General features: G+C 41.8%; 1 protein-coding gene across 2 annotated transcripts in view; it reads right to left on the bottom strand.

Annotated features, from left to right (window-relative positions):
• Nucleotides 1-19458, bottom strand: part of Dmrt1 (doublesex and mab-3 related transcription factor 1) — a 106531-nt gene that overhangs the window by 45226 nt on the left and 41847 nt on the right. The window lies entirely within an intron of this gene.

Genomic DNA, 19458 nt, shown 5'->3' with positions numbered 1-19458 from the left:
TGACTTCCAGCAAAAGATAAAAAAGATACAGAAGGTCAGGCTTCACTCGAGGTTATTCAAATATGAACTCACTGAGGTACATCCAACCCCAGTAATAGTCCACAAATGAGCATTCCCGTGACAGCCCACAGGTAAGGGAGAAGAGTAGTCTCAAGTGTTTCCCACACACAGGAACTTAAAAAGGAACTGCAACTCACCAAAAAGCAAGAGAAGAGTGACAAAGTGTGATTTTAAACTCCAAACCAACTCCTGGCCCCTTCTAACTTAAAACATCCCAACCCTGCCACATTTGGCTTAGACAAAATGAGCAAGCAACGAAATCTTTGAAATTGGTTGTTTTACCTAAACCAGTAGTTCAAAATGTGTGAGCGGGCACACCACTTTGTGTGTCTGCAGACATTCTGAATTGTCACAACTCAGGGGAGGGGCGTGCTACTGGCACGGCTGGCAACTGGTAAAGACAGGGAGGCTGCCATGCAGAGGGCAGTGCCCAGCACAGTGAGGAATTATCCAGCCCAACATCTCCACAGTACCAAGGCTGAGAAACCCCGCCTAACCCAGAGCCCCCACTGGCTCAGCCCCTCACTTCCAGCACTTCCAGCCCCTCACTTCCAGTCAACAAATCAGAGAACTGTTCAGCTATCATTAAGGAATCTTTTTTTCCTTTAGATACTACTACTTTGTTTCTTCTCAAGGTTTTATTTTTTATTTCTTTAAACAAATAAACAAACCAAGTAAAACGTAAAAACCAGATTCCAGTGAATTATCATGACTGTCACTATGATCGTGTGGTAGCTGGCGAGGAAGAGGCATGCTTTGTAATCTTCTTAACAACCCCAGGCTCTGAACCAGAGTGCGACCCACAGACAGGAGCTGGCCTGGCAAAAACACAGATGCTGTGACTATTATAGAAATTTGAAATCAAGAGCCTGGGGTTTTGTTTTGTAAAACTGTTGAGAACAGCACTGCAATCAGTATGAACCACAGGCTTCCTCTCACACACCTCAGTCACCCTGTTTTATAGTAACACTAATATTCCAGCAAAATATACAAATCTTTGGATTCATTTCTTCTTTAAAAATTTTGAAATATTATTCACTAATTCTCTATTAATACTTCATAAAGACTGCTTAATCTTGCATTGAATTGACTACTTTTTCCAGGTGAATGGCCAAAAGGGACCCCTGAAGACCAAATTATCTTGTAGTTTCTTTAATGTAGCTATGTGAAACTGGTGTTAAGGTAAGAAAGGGACCTGCGTTCCTGAGATTTCTTCTGTAGGACCAAAGACTGCCTGAGCACTTACAGCTAATAGTCTTTTAACTTGAAAAAGCCACATTTCAGGTGAACCTCTGGTATTCTGTTCAGAAACCTTTTCTGAAAAGCACCAGAGTTTTTCACAGACTAGAATTCCAGGTTGAAAGTGAAGGCTGGTGCTAACTTCCACCTTCATTAAATGGTTTCTTTGGTTTTAACAGAAGCTTCTTGGGGCTGGGGATTTAGCTCAGCAGCACAGCGCCTGCCTGGCAAGCGCAAGGTCGTGAGTTTGATCCCCGGTACCGGAAAAAAACCAAAACCAAAAAAAAAAAGCTTCTTTACAAACCATCTGAAATGAGATGCCTCACCCCAACATGAGCTGTCTCAACCCACAGGCCTTACCTGGGCTGGGTTCCTCACCTGAAAGGCCCTGATGCCTACTGAAATACAAATGTCATTTGTCCTCTGGCACTTCACAAGTCCTGGCCAAAAATAATTATTTTTCCTACATAAGCTAAAAGTGAGTGCTATTATGCACACATTTCAGAGACTACTGCAGCACCAAGGGCCAAATGCCCACTCATGTGGCACACGCAGAGTCCCCACAGCTACAATCCCTACTTCTTCCATCCTGTCCTCTAGAGAGTCATTTTCTCTCTTCTAATTTTATTACCTTCCCCCAGTGTGCTGACCTCTCGTTCTCTCAGGTAGGTCGTCAGGCTATGAGATGCCCAATGGGGAAGAAGAGGAAAAGAGGTAAGAGGAGACAGGAGGACAAAGTGCCCTGTGTGGGATCCTCACAGAGCTGGGGGACCGCTTCTTGCTGGAAGGAAGGCTGGGAATGTGCCAGCTACACTCAGATGCTGAAAACCTAACTGGGGCCTGTTCAAACATAGGAAGGATGCTGTTCCTCCAGCAGGGGGAGGGAAGAAAAGGAGAAAGGAGGGGAGAGAAAGAAATGCTTAGGCAGTGTGGCAGAAAGAAAATAATTTAATATTGATACATCTAAAGCTGTTCTAAGTTGAGCAAAGTGTGATCAAAACATACACTGAATATTTAAATTTGAAAATGTATTCTAGTAAAAGACACAGAGCCTTTAATTCCCCTCAAAACAGTGCTCCCTCATTTCAAATACACTTAGCCCATTGTTCTTGCCATTTTCTGAAGCAGTTCTGGAAGTCCTCTTTTGTGAGTGTCTGTATGAGATGTGATCAAAAATATGATGAATGCCACTGTCAAGTGTCACCCATCAGAAAGATGGCATTAAACATTACAGTATGTCTGCATCCCACTTTATTCATCGGATCTGGCACCATGCGACTTGTGGTTCTTTCCCCAAAGTCAAAATAACCGTGAAAAGTAAACATTTTGCATCAGTTCAGGATATTAAGGCAACCACAACAGCAAAACTGAAGATACTAATGAAAGAGGTCCTCTACAACTGCTGCAGAAAGAGGTTAAGAATGATGAGATTGGTGTGTTGGGGGGGCGGGGGTTGAGAGGTACTTATGACAATGTGTCTTTTACTGTAATATTTATTTAATTTAAACATTCACTATATTTTTGAACCTATCCCATAAACACCAAGTTTCCCAAAGCCTTAGAAAGTCTGTGACACGGGCAAAAATAACAGAAAACTTGTGTGGATATGGCTTTTCAAGAAAAACTGGAGAAAAAGAGCTAAATTTCAAGTCTGGATTAATACCAGACTAGATTAAAAAATACCCATAAAATGCACTATGGAAAAATAAACAAGTATAATCTGGTAGTACAGAAGCAAAACTGACCATGAATATCTAAAGTAAGCCATCCCCCTTCCCTAGAAATCCTGGAGAGAGCAAGAAACAGATTCACATCAGGCCTGAATAAACAGGAGCAGGCCCCACACGGGACATGGATTGTGCTTGGATCTATAAACAGTCAACTGTGCTCGTCTTCATCCAAAAAAGCAATTAAGATGTAAATATTGGTACATTTTAACCCCCATGAATGTTTTAAATATTGTGCTCACTTGTTTTTACCACCTACTTTAGTAGTTGCTCACAGAACAATGTACTTCTCATAGACAAATGCGGAAGTGCTACTCCTTTCAGGGTCCTGAAATAATTCAGTTTGCAATCAGCACATATTTTTTAAAATGGTATTACATTTAACTGTGGTGATATGCACATGTAGTCCCAGCACTTGGGAGGATGAGGCAGGAGGATCACTTCAATCCAGGAGTTGGAGACAAGTCTGGTTAACATAGCAATACCCTGACTCAATAAAAATGAACACTGTTTTCCTTCATATGTGGACTCTAAAACAAACAAAAAAGGAGACAGATGGTGTGAAAATAAAAGGAGAGACTATCAGAGAAAACAAGGAGGGGGAGGAGAGGAAAGGGAGATGACAGGCATACAAATGATCTAAGTATGTCATCCATGTGTACAAATCTGCCAAAATGAAATCCATTAACCTGTATAACTAATATGCATCAATAAAACTATGGGAGAGAATGGTACAATATAGAACAGATGAGAAAAGAAAACATGAGGAGTCATTATGCATGCACATGTGATGGGTAGGACCTGTTTCATGGGACTGTGCATTTTACATGTGTATGTACATGGAAATACAAACTGGGCCTGTTTCTTACTGTGGGCCTCAGTCTTCTAAAATGTTTGGAAAACAATGTGTTAAGCAGGTAGAGGGAAATGAGCACCATTAAAAAATGAGAACCTAGTACGAAAATGCCCCATTTTTGAAATGTTTTCTTTTCTTGGGACTTGAAAGATCTTGGTGCATGTCAGAGGGGGCAAGCTGATCGGTCTAAAACAGTCTGGGGCTGGAACCAGCTCAGCGTCTCCCTCAACTTTAAATCTATGTAGAATATTCCAGTCCCTGAGTCAGAAACTTACGTTTGTTTGATTCACAATCTAAAATTCAGACCCTGACTTCTCAACTGAACTCATGAGAGTCAAACATAAACACAAGTATCATTTGTGTAAAAATGTGAAACAGAGCTTTAGTTAAAAAAAAAAAAAAGAGGAAAGAACATAAAAAGTTTGTAATTTGAAAACCTGGTTAATTATTATACCGACATGGGACTCTCTGCTGCTCTCCCTCACATGTCAGATCTCTGAAAACATTATATAGAAACTCCTAAAGTAAGTGGAAAGAGCTTAATCACATTCTTAGTTTTCCTGAGAAAATACTGGTTATTAAATACAGAAGTAAAGAAATTTCGGAAGAAAATGAGCATTTATTGAGAGATCCCAGACAGACACTTGTCCTATTATTCCACTGAAGTGATTACAAAATTATCAGAGTAGGGAGAAATTGCTCAGAAAGATCAAATAACTTGGTTCTGGTCCCAAAGGCATCAAGTAGAGAAGGCAGAATTCAAAGCAAGTCACCTAGAAGTCCCTCTAGTAAGCCAGATCACTTTACTAATTTTAGTGAAGATACCTGCTCATTATAAAGAACTACTCAGTGCCTTTGGCTTTGAACAAGTCTGCTTTTTTTCTACTTCTGCAACAAAAAAGAAACTTGGTAGCGGGTAACTGTGAAAATGAGAAGGAGCCCATAACCACAGCTTCAGGAACTTTTGTTTTAGAACTGGACACATCAGAGGCATCCATATCTGTTCCCACCTTGATGGACAAACTTCATTAACCTTTGCTACTCTGTTCCAACCTACTGTTTTAGACAAAGCTAGTGACCCAGAAACAATTTCTTACCATCAGAATTTCCACTGCTGAGACACCAAGAGAGATGGCCCTATCAGCAGTATTGGGAAATAAGCCACTTGGATTAGCTGCTCTAAGAAATATGGATTCTATTCATGTCACACATGAGCTGTCAGAAACATTAGGATACTTTTAGCATAAATCAGTGGGGTGACGGGTGTCTTATGAGTACTGAGCATGACAGACTGTCTGGAGGGCAAGGGGAGCCTGTCTGGGGCCACCTTTCAAGTGGAAGCGTGCATATCTCATGTCTTTTCCCCAGGCTGATTAAGGATTCCAGTGCAGGCTGGTGACCATTGGTGGGCATACCTATTATGTGGGTGGCATGGTAAGACCCCTCTTACTCCAAGACCATCATAAAAAGAGGCCACCTCAGAGTAATACAAACACAAGAATGATCAAATCATGTTTCTGTAAAGTACACGGAAGTGTGTGCTTGTGTGTGTGCGTGTGTGTGTGTGGTGTGCGTGCACATATGGGAAGGTGGAAAAGGATGTCTTAGTGACCCTCCACAATTTTCAGGCTTCACACAAAGAAGACAAGCAATGTGCTCTGCCGGGAAGGAAGGCAGGGCAGAGGCAGCGCAGAAGGAGAGTCCTCTGCAGCCAGGCAAGGGCCAGCTCAGCCTCCAGCTCCCCCCGCCAGCTCCTAAGACTGCCAAGTGAGTCAATCCCTGCACTTGTTTCCTCACCCACACAGGGGCTGACAATCTTGACAGGGCATGTTTAGCTGGGAGACAGAACCTTACACGAAAAGGGCCCGGCACCACGCTGCTGCCCCAGCTCTTCCCCCCTCATCTTGTGGGAAGTCACCCCCAAAGACACCTCTTCTTAACTGACTACCAAATGACTCAAACAAAAATGCCCTTATTGCATACTTCAAAAAGTATTTTAAGTACATAAACATTTTGTTTGATATTTGAAAGAAAAATTTATTCTGAAATTTTTCTACTTTTCAAATTTAAAAATCTGAAAAAACAAATCAAGATCCTACACTGCCACTATCAAATACACACACACACACACACACACACACACACACACACACACACGGGTGGGGATGAGGAGAAAGTTCCAGCCCTCATATTTTTGGTTTTATATGAATACTCTAGACACATACTCCCAGTACAGGCTGATCAACACTGGAAACTGCAAAAAAAAAAGTGTAAAACAAAATGAGAACTTAACACCTTTCCCTACCCCTCACCCTCCCCACCTCCTCAGAAATCCTCCTCTGGGAGCTGGCCCTCTCAAGGGTGCTGTCCAAAGGGCCCAAGCTATGCCAAGGAGGGAGCACGGACAGCAGCCTCTGCTGGTGCAAAGAATAAACGGTGTGCACCATCCAAAGGATTGCAAAATAATAAAACCCACCAAAAGTCAATCTGCTTCTCACCGTCACCATGCACTGGTAATTCTAAACTAGAGCAGTGATAAAACACCTCGCACCCTATCTCAGCTTGCCCAGGACAGAGCCCATCTTTCCACAAGGGACCAGGGCTCGCCCCAGGAAAGCTCTGGCCTCTGCCACAGTGAACACAGAACTATGTGCATCTTGGTTCTCCTTGCTCGTGCTCTGTACCATGTGCCTGTACCTTCCTAAGGTCTAGCACAGTGCCAGGCCCAGAGCCGGCACTAGGTTAAGAATGACCAATGAGTGCATGAAGGACTTTTTTAATATTCACACTCTGTGGTAGAGTGGAGGGTTTTTTTTAACCTTGTTCTTATTTGCCTCTCATATTTCTATAGTATTAAAAAAAAGGGCAAGTCTGTTATGTATTCGTTTGATTCTGATCTTTTCATATAATGAAACTATATTTTCATTTAACGGACCATAGAAATGTTGACTCCCAAGAAATTTGGGAGTCACTCACCATGTACTTAAAAATTCTGAAAAACAACGAACTTTATATCATACTCACATCATTCATAAGGGAAAAAGGAAGCTAAAGCAGGACATAGCTCAGTGACACACATGGCTTCCCGGGCATGCTCAAGGCCCTGAGTTCAACACTGGGCACCACAGATGGAAGGAAAGAAAGAGGGAAGAAGGAAGAAAAACATAAGTAGGTATGATTTTGGCCAACCAAATCAAATTGGAATGTTTTCGAAAACTGCGTTTTTCCTTTCTTCAAGCACATTACAGAATTCCCAAATGACGGTATTTACTAACCTGATGTCACAGCACAGGAAATGTAACAAAATGGCAAAAGCTTGAAAATAGATACTTCTGTCTGCCTCCAATTCAGCCATGGAGTAGCGGCTGTAGTACAGCAGCCTCCACAAAACCGAACTCTTCACAAGGTTTGCCAACTCTGCCCCATCAAAATGAACACACGTAAGAATAGAGATGAATGCATAGGACAGCCCAGGAATTACTGGGGTCTGCCAAAGGCTTCATTCTGCCTGGACTTCCTGGGATGCCACTGGACTGCTTCCGCTAAGCTGAGATAATAATTCCTTGGTCTACTCGGGCCTGGAGCAAGAGGTGCCCATTTTCCAGTGCCCCAGGTTTCCAGAGGCCAGTTCAACTTTCTTCTGGAAGTCACATGTTTTTAAACAAAATACTCTGCAAAAACGTACTTCCCAAGCTTGCTATAGCTACGGTGTATTCCTCAGCCCCATCTTGCACCATCTGCCTGGGCTTGATGTCTGAAATGTCCACCATCCTTTTCCACTAACTGTGGCTCCAGACAAACAGCCACAAGACAGTGACGTGTGTGCCCACTCTTGCTGTCTCAGCTGCATAATCTTCTGAGAACACACATTAGAACAGGATCCAGTTACAGGCAAGAAAACCGTCAGAATCAACATGTTTCCATGAAATGACTGCTACCTAGAATCTCCAAAATAACCAACTATAAAATTATTAGAATTACTCAGTTTATAAAAGTGACTGGATACAAAACAAATATACCACACATCACAGCAGTGGAACATGTATAAAATCCTTCAGTCATAGACAGAAATTAATACCTCTGTACTACCACATTAAGAAACCCAGTTGTTAGTCCTACTAGTACAAGGAAACTACCTTGAGAGAAGTTTCCTCTTTCCTGAGGGAAAAACTGCTTTAGAAATATTTGAAAGTGGATATGTCATTATAAATTCCTCTTATAACTGCTCGCAAAACTAGGTCAGTGTCTTCCCACCAACAGTCAGTGTCTCTCTCCCAATAAATAATGGCCAAACTCCCGTGTGCTTTCAAAGGGAGCGTCACGAGCCAGGCACGGTAGCATGCACCGGTAGTCTGAGCCACTCCAGAGGCTGACAGGGAGGTTCATCTGAGGTTCAAGAGTTGGAGACTACTCTGGGTACATAGCAAGACCCCCTTCCCAAGAAAAAGTGGAATCTAGGCTAGTTTAACCTGTCAGGAACATGGGCCATGGATGGGCAGGCAGCCACGTGGATCACAAGACTGCAGACAGCCCCTGGCCAAGTAAAAAGGCTCAGGTTCCTCACGCAACTGAGTCACTTCAACTTCCACAGCTCAAGTCTCTCCAGGGTTGAGGGGCCCAGACCCACCTCATCCTGGGGACCTGGCAGTGGAGCTCAATGGCTTGAGGGCTGCACACACACTCTTCTGAGGTCTCCTACTTTGTCTTAAAAGCCAAAGTGGATTTTGCATTCTACTCCCTCATCCATACCACACTGTTTTTTAAAATTTAAGAATATTTTTAAAACAGGGGCTGGGGATTTAGCTCAGTGGAACAGCGCCTGCCTGGCAAGCGCAAGGTCGTGAGTTCGATTCCCAGTACCGGGAAAAAAAAATAAAATAAAATAAAATAAAAACAGTGGCAGTTAATTATAACTGTATCCCTGGGAGTGGGAATCAGGTTTAAGCTTTGGTTTCATGTCACCCACCACCCCGCTCTGGGACAACTACAGCCAAGTTGCAGAGAGGGCTACGGTCACCTCCACCCAGCCCATACTCGTCACTTCTTCAGACCACTCAACAGCTTGTTCTGGTGCTGAGTCTTGCTTTATAAAGAAAGAAAGAAAGAAAGAAAGAAAGAAAGAAAGAAAGAAAGAAAGAAAGAAAGAAAGAAAGAAAGAAAGAAAGGAATCACTGTTAAAACAAGGGCCAGTCAGACTGTGATTAGCCATTTGAGAACATGGTGAGCAGACAAGCAGTGAAAGGCAGTGGTAATTCTGGATGCCCAGCCTGGGCCTTCAGCTTCCAGCTGTTTGAGGTACTGGAGGACCATACCAGCAATGTTCACATGGGGCCCCTTTCAGCGCCCCATGTCCTAGATAAAAGGATCAAGTTTTCTTTCAGTCTGTATCCAAGTTCAACCACAAGGGTTAGATGTGACAGCAGCAGCCTTCCACCAAGACCCACTTCTCTTATTTTTAAGTGACACATAACAATTGCACACAATTATTGGGGCACAATGTGGTATTTTGATACATGTACATGATGTGCAATGATCAAATCAGGATACTCTTCATATTCATGACATCAGATATTTTATCATTTCTTTGTGGTAAGAACATGTAAAAGCCTCCCCTCTAGCTCTTTGAAAATATACAACAAATTACTGCTAACTGTAATCACTCTATTGTACTTTTCTTAATTTGTGTTTTGTTCAGGGACTGATCCTAGCTTACACAGCCCCTTGTTGCATGTTTGTTTATTTTATAAAGGAACTCCAATGAGGAGCGATTAAGATGGTGGAAATCACAGACTCTTCAGGACCTGACATCCAGACACCTGGATAATAACTGAGCAAAAAGAAAGAGTAAGAGCTCTAAGAATCAAACAGCAGCTGACAGGAGAACTAAAATCACAGAGAAACTGAACACAATGCAGAGAACAGAACAAAATGCCCTGGAAAGCATTTCCAGATCCCAGGGAGGAGGACCTGTCTTCCTAATTACAAGGTAAGTCGGGAGAGGCCCAGCAGGCCGGTGACAACCAGTGATCCCGGCAGCACTAGCCTCAGGAAAAACCCTTGGTTATTTTAAGATGCAATACAGTTGTGGAGTTTTATTTCAAAGTGACTCCTTCTGTGAGGTAGGCTCGCTTTGCAGTACCTACCATATATAAGACTGACAGAATCAGGAGTCATCTGGAGAAGGAGTTTATTATTTAAGCCTGAGCTGCTCTGGAGAACCAGAAGTCACGGAACCACTGCACTTCAGAGTCTCTGAGGTTTCCCTAACACAGTGACTGAGCAGGAGACAGGCAGAACAGGCAGCTGCAGAGACGTGCAGGACTAGTTACAGACCCTGAGAAGTTTAAGACGCAGCACGGTCAGGCTGTGGAGGACACAGTGGTTCTGCCCTCTGTGGTGAGAGGCCAGGCTGGTCAAGCGTGGTTCTCTGAATGGGACTGAGTTTGAAGGCGTGGAAACTGAGTCCAGTGAATGGCTACCTACTTCCAGCACAGAACTTAGTGGTGTATTTGCTTTCTTCATCTGCCAGCGTGATCACGTACACCTCTATCTGCCACACCCCTTGGAATACAGACAGAGGGGCCTCTGGAGAAAGTGGGGTACCTCAGAAGCCCACAGGACACAAAGCTAGTCCAGAAACAGAGGCTCTGCACACACGTAAGGGACAAACACTAACTGCTCTGGAGTGAACACATCCCTCAGCAGACAACACACCACTGAAGGAGTCTGTCCATTGGGAAAGGCAGGGCAGGACTCAGCATTCACCTAGCAGAAAGTGAGTGTGGAAACACAAGAGGCCCCATTAGGGTTCATTACCTCTTCCTAAACTTTGGTGAATTCCAAAAGTACAGGTCTTGGAAAGAAACTACCAACCAAAACTTCCACATAGAGGAATTTTTGGAACCCATTTCTCTTTCTTTCTTTTTGCTTCTTTTTAATTTTGCTGATTCTTTTTCATGTTTATTTTTCTATGACTTGTATCTAAGTTTGCCTTTTTATTCTCTAATAAGATTTTTATCTCACTTTTCTCCCCCATTCTCATCTTCCTTTTGTTTTTCAAATTTCATTGTTCACACATTTTTCCTTTCCCCAACCCCTCCACTTACCATTATTAATCTTTTTTTATTTTCCTTCCAGTACCAGGAATCAAACTCACAACCTTGCGATTGCCAGGCAGGCGCTGTGCCGCTGAGCTAAATCCCCAGCCCCACCATTATTAATCTTTATTCATTTTTAGCTATTTAGTTTATGGTATCATTGCTGATTTCTTTCATATTGTTAATGGTGGTATAACTGTTGCTTATAGTAGATGTTTCTTGTATTCAGTATCTGTCTTTGTGTCCATGTTATTATTCCTGATCTCTTTCCTGTTGTTAAGGGTGTTGTCCCCTTAACAATAGGAATAGTAGCTGTTCCTTCTATTTGTTTTTTATGGTATTTTATAACCTGGTTTGTCTTTAAATCTATACTATTATTGCTGATTTCTCTTGTTAATGGTGGCATAACTACTGCCTTTAATTGGCTTTTACTGTAGAACAGTATCTGGTTTGGCTCTGTATTGTCAACATTAGTGTAGTTCGTTTTCTCTTCTCTGAGTGGTGCTAGGAATCAACCTACGAAGGAGACTGAATACTAGGAAGACTCCTAAATAAAAGAGGAAGAGCTATCCATCCTCCAAAACGCACAAATCTCCATATCAAAATACAAGTTATATGAGAAAAGAAGGCACCATGACTCCTCCAAATTTCTGTAATTCATCAGCAACTAATGCTAAAATACTGAAGTAGGGGCTGGGGATTTAGCTCAGTGGCACAGCGCCTGCCTGGCAAGCGTAAGGTCGTGAGTTCGATTCCCACTACCAGAAAAAAAACTAAAATACTGAAGCAGACAAAATGTCAGACCAAAAATTAAAAAGACTGATTTACAAAATAATTAATGATGTAAAAGAAGACACAAAGAAACAGCTGAATGAAATGAGGAAAATAATGCATTACATGAAGAAGCAATTCAACAAGACAGATTCTGAAGAAGAACCAAATAGAATTCGTGGAAAAGAAAAGCACAGTAAGTCCAAAAACTAGCAGAAAGCCTCACCAACAGAAAGGAACAAGCAGAAAACAGAATTTTAGTGCCTGAAGACAAGATTGAGGAACTATTACATACAGACAGAAAGAAAAACAAACACAAAATCATGAACAAAACATCCAAGAATTATGGGACATGGTTAACCGACCAAACTTGGCAATTTTTGGTGTAGAAGAGAGCACCAAGGTTGAGACTAATGAGACAGAAAATTAATTAATGATATAAGAACAGAAAACTTTCCCCAAATTGGGAAAGATACAGACATTCAGGTAGCAGAGACATTCAGAAGCTCAAACAGGAATGACGAGAAAAAGAGCCTTCCCACATCAAGTTAAAATGGTAAGAGTACAGAAAAAGGAAAGAATATTAAAACTATCAAGGGAGAAATGCAAGTCATTTACAGAAGAAGCCCTTTGAAATAACTCCAGGCTTCTCTCAGCAGAAACCTTAAAAGCCAGGAAAGCATGAAACAATGTATAGTAACCCCTGAAAGAAAATAAATGCCAAGCCTGAGTATTATATCTAGCAAAACTACCCTTCAAAATTAAGAATAAAGACTTCTAAGATAAGCATAAACCAAAGAAATTTAGGACGCCTGAGTCAGGATTTCAGGAAATACTTAAAGGAATCCTATACACAGAAGATCAGACAAGCTATTGAGAATTAGAAATGAGAAAATGAGAATAAATTCTAGAAATTAGAAAATGAGAAAAAGAAAAAAATGACAGGAATTAGTACAGACCTTTACATAAGAACTCTGAATGTAAATGGTCTTAATTCTCCAAAATAGACATTTTAGGTCATAAAGCAAGCCTCAGCAAATAGTAAAACTAGTAATCAACAGCAAGAGAAACAACAGAAGCTGCACACACGCACACAGATTGAACACGCACTTCTAAATGATCGGTTGGGTGCTGGGGATTTAGCTCAGCGGCAAAGCACCTGCCTGGCAAGTGCAAGGTCGTGAGTTCGGTTCCCGGTGCCGGAGAAAAACCAAAAAAACAAAACAAAAAAAAAAATAAATGATCGGTTGATGTTGAATGAATCAGGGAGGAAATTTAAAAATTCGTAGAATAAAATTAAAAGGGAGCTCTTTTGGGTCCTCACTTCTAAGACGATGATAAAAGAGGGAATAACAGTTGTGCCAGAAAGGACTGCGGCCATGTGCACCCTATGTGTAGGAGCAGCACCTGGTGCACATCCAAGGATAGGACCATTACAGAGTTGTCACTCGATGCACAGGAGGGGCTGCCGCCGTCAGGGACATCTTTGAAGTGAATGTCTGTGATGCTTAACGTGCCTCCCGAGCTCTATGTGAAGCTGCATTACTGTGTGAATTTTGCCACACAGGAATCAACCTTGAGAAGCCTGGAAAAACCAAACACCTCCACCTCCATTCAGACCTGCTGGTGCTGCCCCACGACCTCTACCAAAGCCCGTGTAAGGAGTTGGGTCTTAATAGACTAAAGGAAAACTCGTCTCCTAGGAAAGAAATGACAAAATGAAAACTATACTTTGAATAAAGAAAATGGAAATACAACATACCAGAATCTCTGAGACAGCAAAAGTAGTTTTAAGAGGGAAGTTCACAGGTATGAATGCCAGCATTAAAGAAATCAGATAGATCTCAAATAAATAACCTAATGATGTACACCAAGGTTCTGGAAAAAAACAAAAACAAGCCAAAACCAAACCCAACAGGAGGAAAAAAAATTATAAAAACCAGTGCTGAAATTAATGAGGCAGGAACACAGAAATCAACACACAGGATCAATGAAACAAACAGCGGGTCCTTTAAAAACAAGATTAATAAACCCTCAGCCAAGCAAACCAAAAGACAGAGAAGACCCAAATCAATACAGTTAGATATAAACAGGGGCATTACAACAGACATCACTGAAATCAATAGGATTATAGAAGACTACTTTGAAAACCTATACTGTAATAAACTTGGAAACCTAGAAGAAATGGATAAATTTCTAGACACATACAACCTTCCAAAACCCAGACCTTTAAAGAAGAGCTAATACCAATGCTCCTCAAGCTAGCTCACGAAACAGAAAGGAAAAGAACACTTCCAAGCCATCTACTAGGCAAATATCACCCGTCATTCAGATACCAAAACCAGGCAAGGGCGCAACATGAAAAGAAAACCACAGACCAAGGAACAGAGGTGTGAAATTCCTTAGTAAAATACTTGCAAATTGAATGCAACAACACATTAAAAAGATCATATACCATGATCAAGCTGGCTTTACGCCAGAGACAAAAGGATGGTTAAACATGTGCAAATCAACAAACATAATATACCACATAAACAGTCAAAGATAAAAGTATATTCACACAATGGCATATTATTTGGCAATTAAAGGGAATGTAGTAATGATAGCATGCTATATAACATGGGATAAAATTTTAAAACATTATGTTAAGTGAAAGAAACTAGTCACAAAAAAACATATTGCATAATTCCATTCTTATGAAATTTCCAGAGAAAATAGTCTCTATAGAGTCCAAATAGTCTCTATAGAGACCAAATAGAGACCTATAGAGACCTACAGAGACCAAAAATAGTGGGTACCAGAGGCTGAGTAATGGAAAGAGAAAGTGACCACTACTAGGTACAGGGTTTCTTTTGAGAGTAATGAAAATTTTAGAATTATTAGTGATAATGTGCAATCTTTGAATATGCTTTTTAAAAAAAACAAAACAAAACAAAAAAAAACCCTCAGGTTTCGGGCATGGTGGTGCATGCCTGTAATCCCAGCACTCAAGAGGCTGAGGCAGGAGGATTTTTGCAAGTCTGAGGCCAGCCTGGGCTACAAAATGAGCTCAAGGCCAGCCTGAACTGCATAGTGAGACCCTGTCTCAAAGCAAAACAAAACAAAACAAAACAAAACAAAACAAAACAAAACGCTAAATTGTGTGCTTTAAAAGGGTGAGTTTTGTGGTATGAATTTTATCTCAATAAATCCATTTTAAACCTTTCAAAAAATGAATGAACATATTCCATTGAGGTGTATTAATTGTCAACGGGGAAGCCTACCATAGGACACTTCAGACGGAGGCCAAAGGAGCGACTAGGAGGAATGAAATCCCCCATGTTGTCATGTGACCATGCCCCAACCGTGGCCAGAATGCAAGTCTAGGGGCTGGGGATTTAGCTCAGCGGCAAAGCGCTTGCCTGGCAAGCGCAAGGTCATGAGTTCGGTTCCCTGTACCGGAGAAAAACAAAAAAAAAAAAAACAAAAAACAAAACAGAATGCAAGTCTAGACATCTGGCGGCACAGGCTTCCAGAAAACAATCAAGAGGGTGCCTGCCCCTGGGATGCAAAGGAGATCCAAGGTACAGCTCGGAGTCCTCCCATATTTATTTCTGCTCACTTGATATGCACCTCTCCCTTGTCAACCTGGTACAACATGTTTATTTAAGAGATAATGTTGCCGTGGAGGAGTGCACAAGGCAATAAACAGCTTTTGCAGGCAATTAAATGCAAAAGCGAAATTGAGCTGCTGGTCAGCGGAAGCAGCCATTCATCGTGAGTTTGTTCCAGTGTCACAAATGTTATTCCTGTTTCACAACAGGACAGGAATCCGTGATTGGGTCACAAATCTCCGCAGGCTGGGAGACAGACCAAAAGCGATTAAAGCAGCTCTCAGCATGCCTGGCGCTCACACAGAAGCACTCTGGGATTTTGGAATGATAACCCAGAAGGCTGCTCTCCTCTTTTGTAAATAGATTTTGCACTCTGTAGGTGTGTTCAATAGTAATGTGTGGCCTGCCTGATTTTATAGAAGATTTGCCAAGAAGTCACAACCCTACAAAAAAAGCCAATGGATTCTTTGTGCAAATAATCCCACACCTTCCCTACGCTACAAAGTCTAGTTTTAGGAAATCATCATCTTCACTAAAATCATTATTTTCTGAGAATCAGAAGGAGCTTGGTTGAGAAATATTCCTACTTCTTCCCCAACACACACTCAATACTAAAACAGAAGGGAGGAGGATAACGTATGAAAGAAAGACTCCATCCAGCAAAGAGTTAGGAGGAAAGTCGAGTCTTAGCAAATGGAATTGCAGGCCTTGGACTGAGTCTGGGTGGGAACTACGGCATCCAGGAGTAGCGGACCCAGCGGCTGCTCCCAGATGCAGCTGTGGGACACAGCCCACAATGGAGAGGGAAAAACAGAGCAGCTGCCATGGGGGAAACCCAACCCATACTCCCTGGGAAGCTACGACCAGGAGGGACAAGGCAAAGTCAAAAGAGCAAAACTCTGGCACCTCTCAGAAAAACCAGCAAGGTGAGAAGGACTCTCTCATCCCAGATTCCGGTTCCTGACACTTCTGATAGCTACAAAGGTGACTCTGATGACAGAGTGAGCCACCCATTGCTGTCCCTTCCACGTTATCTAAAAGTACGATCTGTAGGTTAACTATCTAATACTGTACTTGTTTATAAATACATCTTAATCAATACATGTTTTACCATTACCATGAACTTTATGCTTTATGTTTTCTCCTTCCTAAGTGGGTCAAATTCTTCACCAAAGATACAAAGATCATTCTGCATACTTTCATACTTGGCCTATATTCACATGTCATTGTCTGGTTTTTTTTTGAGACAGTGCCTCTAAGTTGACAGGAACTTGGTGATCCTCCTGCCTTAGCCTCTCAAGTGGCTGGATTACAGGTAAGTGCCACCATGTCAGGCTTGTCAGTCTTTTAGTAATAGCTAAAATGTACATTTACATCCTATCTTGTTATGAGGGGGACTTGATATAGCTAATTAAAATGCATGTAAACAAACAGCAAAGAATTAAATCAATTTTTAAAAAGCAAGACCAAGTGGAAATACTGAAAAGTGAAATAAATTCACTGCAGTTAGTATCAGCACAGCTATATATGCTTTACACAGAAACTCACATTGCTGACTATCTCACTTTAGATACTATAGTGCCTTAGGAATCCATGCAACAGTCCTATACCTAGTTTACAGAAAAGAAAATCAAGATTTAGAGGATAAAATATTTTGCTAAAGACTCTATAACCAAATCGTAAGTTAGAACTAAATGCGGCTCTTCCAAGAGCTGGAAGTCAGGTTTCCTTACAATACATGATATGTTTCTGCAGATCAACAGAATAATTATACGTAACTGTAGCTTCTGGGCCAATCCCCTCAGCTCTGAACCCCAGTTTTCTCTGTAGCACAATGGGGGTGCACTAGAACTCTCCAGGATCCATTTCAGCTCTGATAATCCCTATACTGATTGGAATCTGTCACTCTGCAAGCTACTGAATTATATCTATGTTGACTCGTTTTTTTTGTTCTTTTTACTTATATTTTTAATCTGAAAGTTTATTTCCAGTAAAACTATAATGGTACCTCAGTTCATGAACTTAATCTTTTCCACAATTCTGGTCCCAACCAAGTTGGACAGGAACTAAATCAAATTCAATGGGTAGGCTCAATGTTGACCTTATGGGGAAATTTGATTCAGTTCTCGTCCAATTCGGTTTGAGATCAGAATCATGGGAAGAATTAAGTTTGTGAAGCAAGGTCTCACTGTAATTTTGTGGACATTACTAAAAAACTGTAAGTCAAAGTTTTTTTTACATTTGGTTGTAAGATTAATCCAGACTCTAAAATATCAGCTTTTGAAATGACAGGCCATATGGTGGAGCCCTACATCCAAACTGTTAGAATTTCTTTTTATGTTATGCATATATTGCATGAGTGCCTAAATGCACTTTAGTAATAATCACAGTCACAGAAAACTAGTATGAAGATTCCAAAAGTACTGTAATTTCACAATAGCTAGGAATTCAGCATATTTTAAATATTGATAGCTGAGGCTGCACATTTCAGGGAAGAATTAGAGCTCTATCCTCAGCTTATGTGAAGGAACCACCCATCAGCACCGCTCTAAAAATTCCTGCTTATTTCTGACCTCCACGATGAAGAAATCAGAAGTGAGCACCAAGAAGGTCACCAACAGCAATCAAAGGGCTTTGGTAGTAACCCCAAGCCCTAAAGAACCTAACAAGGTCCTGAGTGTTCCCAATGGACTAAGCCCACAGTTAAGGGTTTGAAGGAGAAAGTGCACATTCTGAACGTTCTCCTAGGGTCTCACCTCACAAAGGGCACCTGAAAGGCAGTTTCTATAGCTTTGTTTTTTTTTGTAGACCCAATGTTAACCAGATAGTGCTGACACACACTTCAGGGTCAGACAGACACCAATTCAAACTCTGGCTCTTCTCCTGGCCACTCTGTGACCTTGGGTAAGTCAGCCCTCTGAGTCTCAATGACCTCACCTGTAAGAACACCAACACCACTTGCCTCTTGGGTAGGACTAACTCCTCAATGAATGACAGATCTCACTACTGATCTTATTATAAACTATGAAGAATGACTGTCACCACAGTAAGGCAGCAGGATCTGCTGCTGCAGAAGAACTTCTATTGTGCGACAGTGCCACTGCCTAGGGAATGCTGCACCTAGGTTCTGGGAAAACAAACACATGAAATGATGCCTCAGTGTCTCTCCTGGGCTCTAACCAGTGGTGCCTCCCTCCATCCCTGTATGTTCTAGAGAAGGTGCTAAACATAAGAACTGCAGGTCGCCCACCCCAGGTCTAAAAACGTTCAGACAAGATTGCTCCTCCCATCCTGGGAGCAGGTACAGGCTGTCTGAGTCAAGCTTCTCTCAGCAGATGCACCCTCAAGGGCTTTCGCTGTCTAACACCAGGCAGTGGTGCTGCTCAGAACCTGCCTTCCCAAGCTGTCTCGGTTGGGAAGTGGGTAGTAGACCCTGGAAAGGGATGGCCAAGGGAACCCAAGCCCACAGTCAGACCTTTTCCAGGCTTCTCAGGAAATGTAAGAATGACCGTCAAGCACCACCTGCCATACAAAAGGTTTTGACAAGGAAAGAAGAGTTAGTTTACAAGATTTTTGACTCTGCTGAGGAACTCCTTTTGAGAGGGCTTTCTTTCAGAGCAATATTAAGATTTTTCGCTCTCATCCTTTATCACCTAATCAACAGGTTTGCAAACAGACCCTTCTGCTCATTTACTCTCAAAGCTTGGAAGCAGACAGAAAACTAGGACACTCCAATAGCAGTCTCTCTGCACGGTGAGCTCTTGTATTACCATTACCTTTTAGATCTATCTTTCTCCTTCCAGAATAAACCTTAAACCTGCCCCAAGCAATGAAATCCTCACTCAGAAAGGCCCAAAGGGGCCACCTGGGGGCTGGGGATTTAGCTCAGCAGCACAGTGCCTGCCTGGCAAGTGCAAGGTCGTGAGTTCCATTCCTGGTACTGGAAGAAAAACGAAAACAAACAAACAAACCAAAGGGGCCACCTTAAAGTTCCATTAATCATCGAATTTCTTTTACCCTTATATATAACTGCCAATTCTAGTAACAATGAATCTGCTTAAAACCCCCTTCAAAGAAAGTATGATTCCAAAAGTCAAACAGAAAGCTTAGGGAAA

The sequence above is a fragment of the Chinchilla lanigera genome, unplaced genomic scaffold (genome assembly GCF_000276665.1).
Source record: "Chinchilla lanigera isolate Chin_1 unplaced genomic scaffold, ChiLan1.0 scaffold00033, whole genome shotgun sequence".
NCBI lineage: Eukaryota > Metazoa > Chordata > Mammalia > Rodentia > Chinchillidae > Chinchilla > Chinchilla lanigera.
This window is presented reverse-complemented; position numbering and strand designations above follow the sequence as displayed.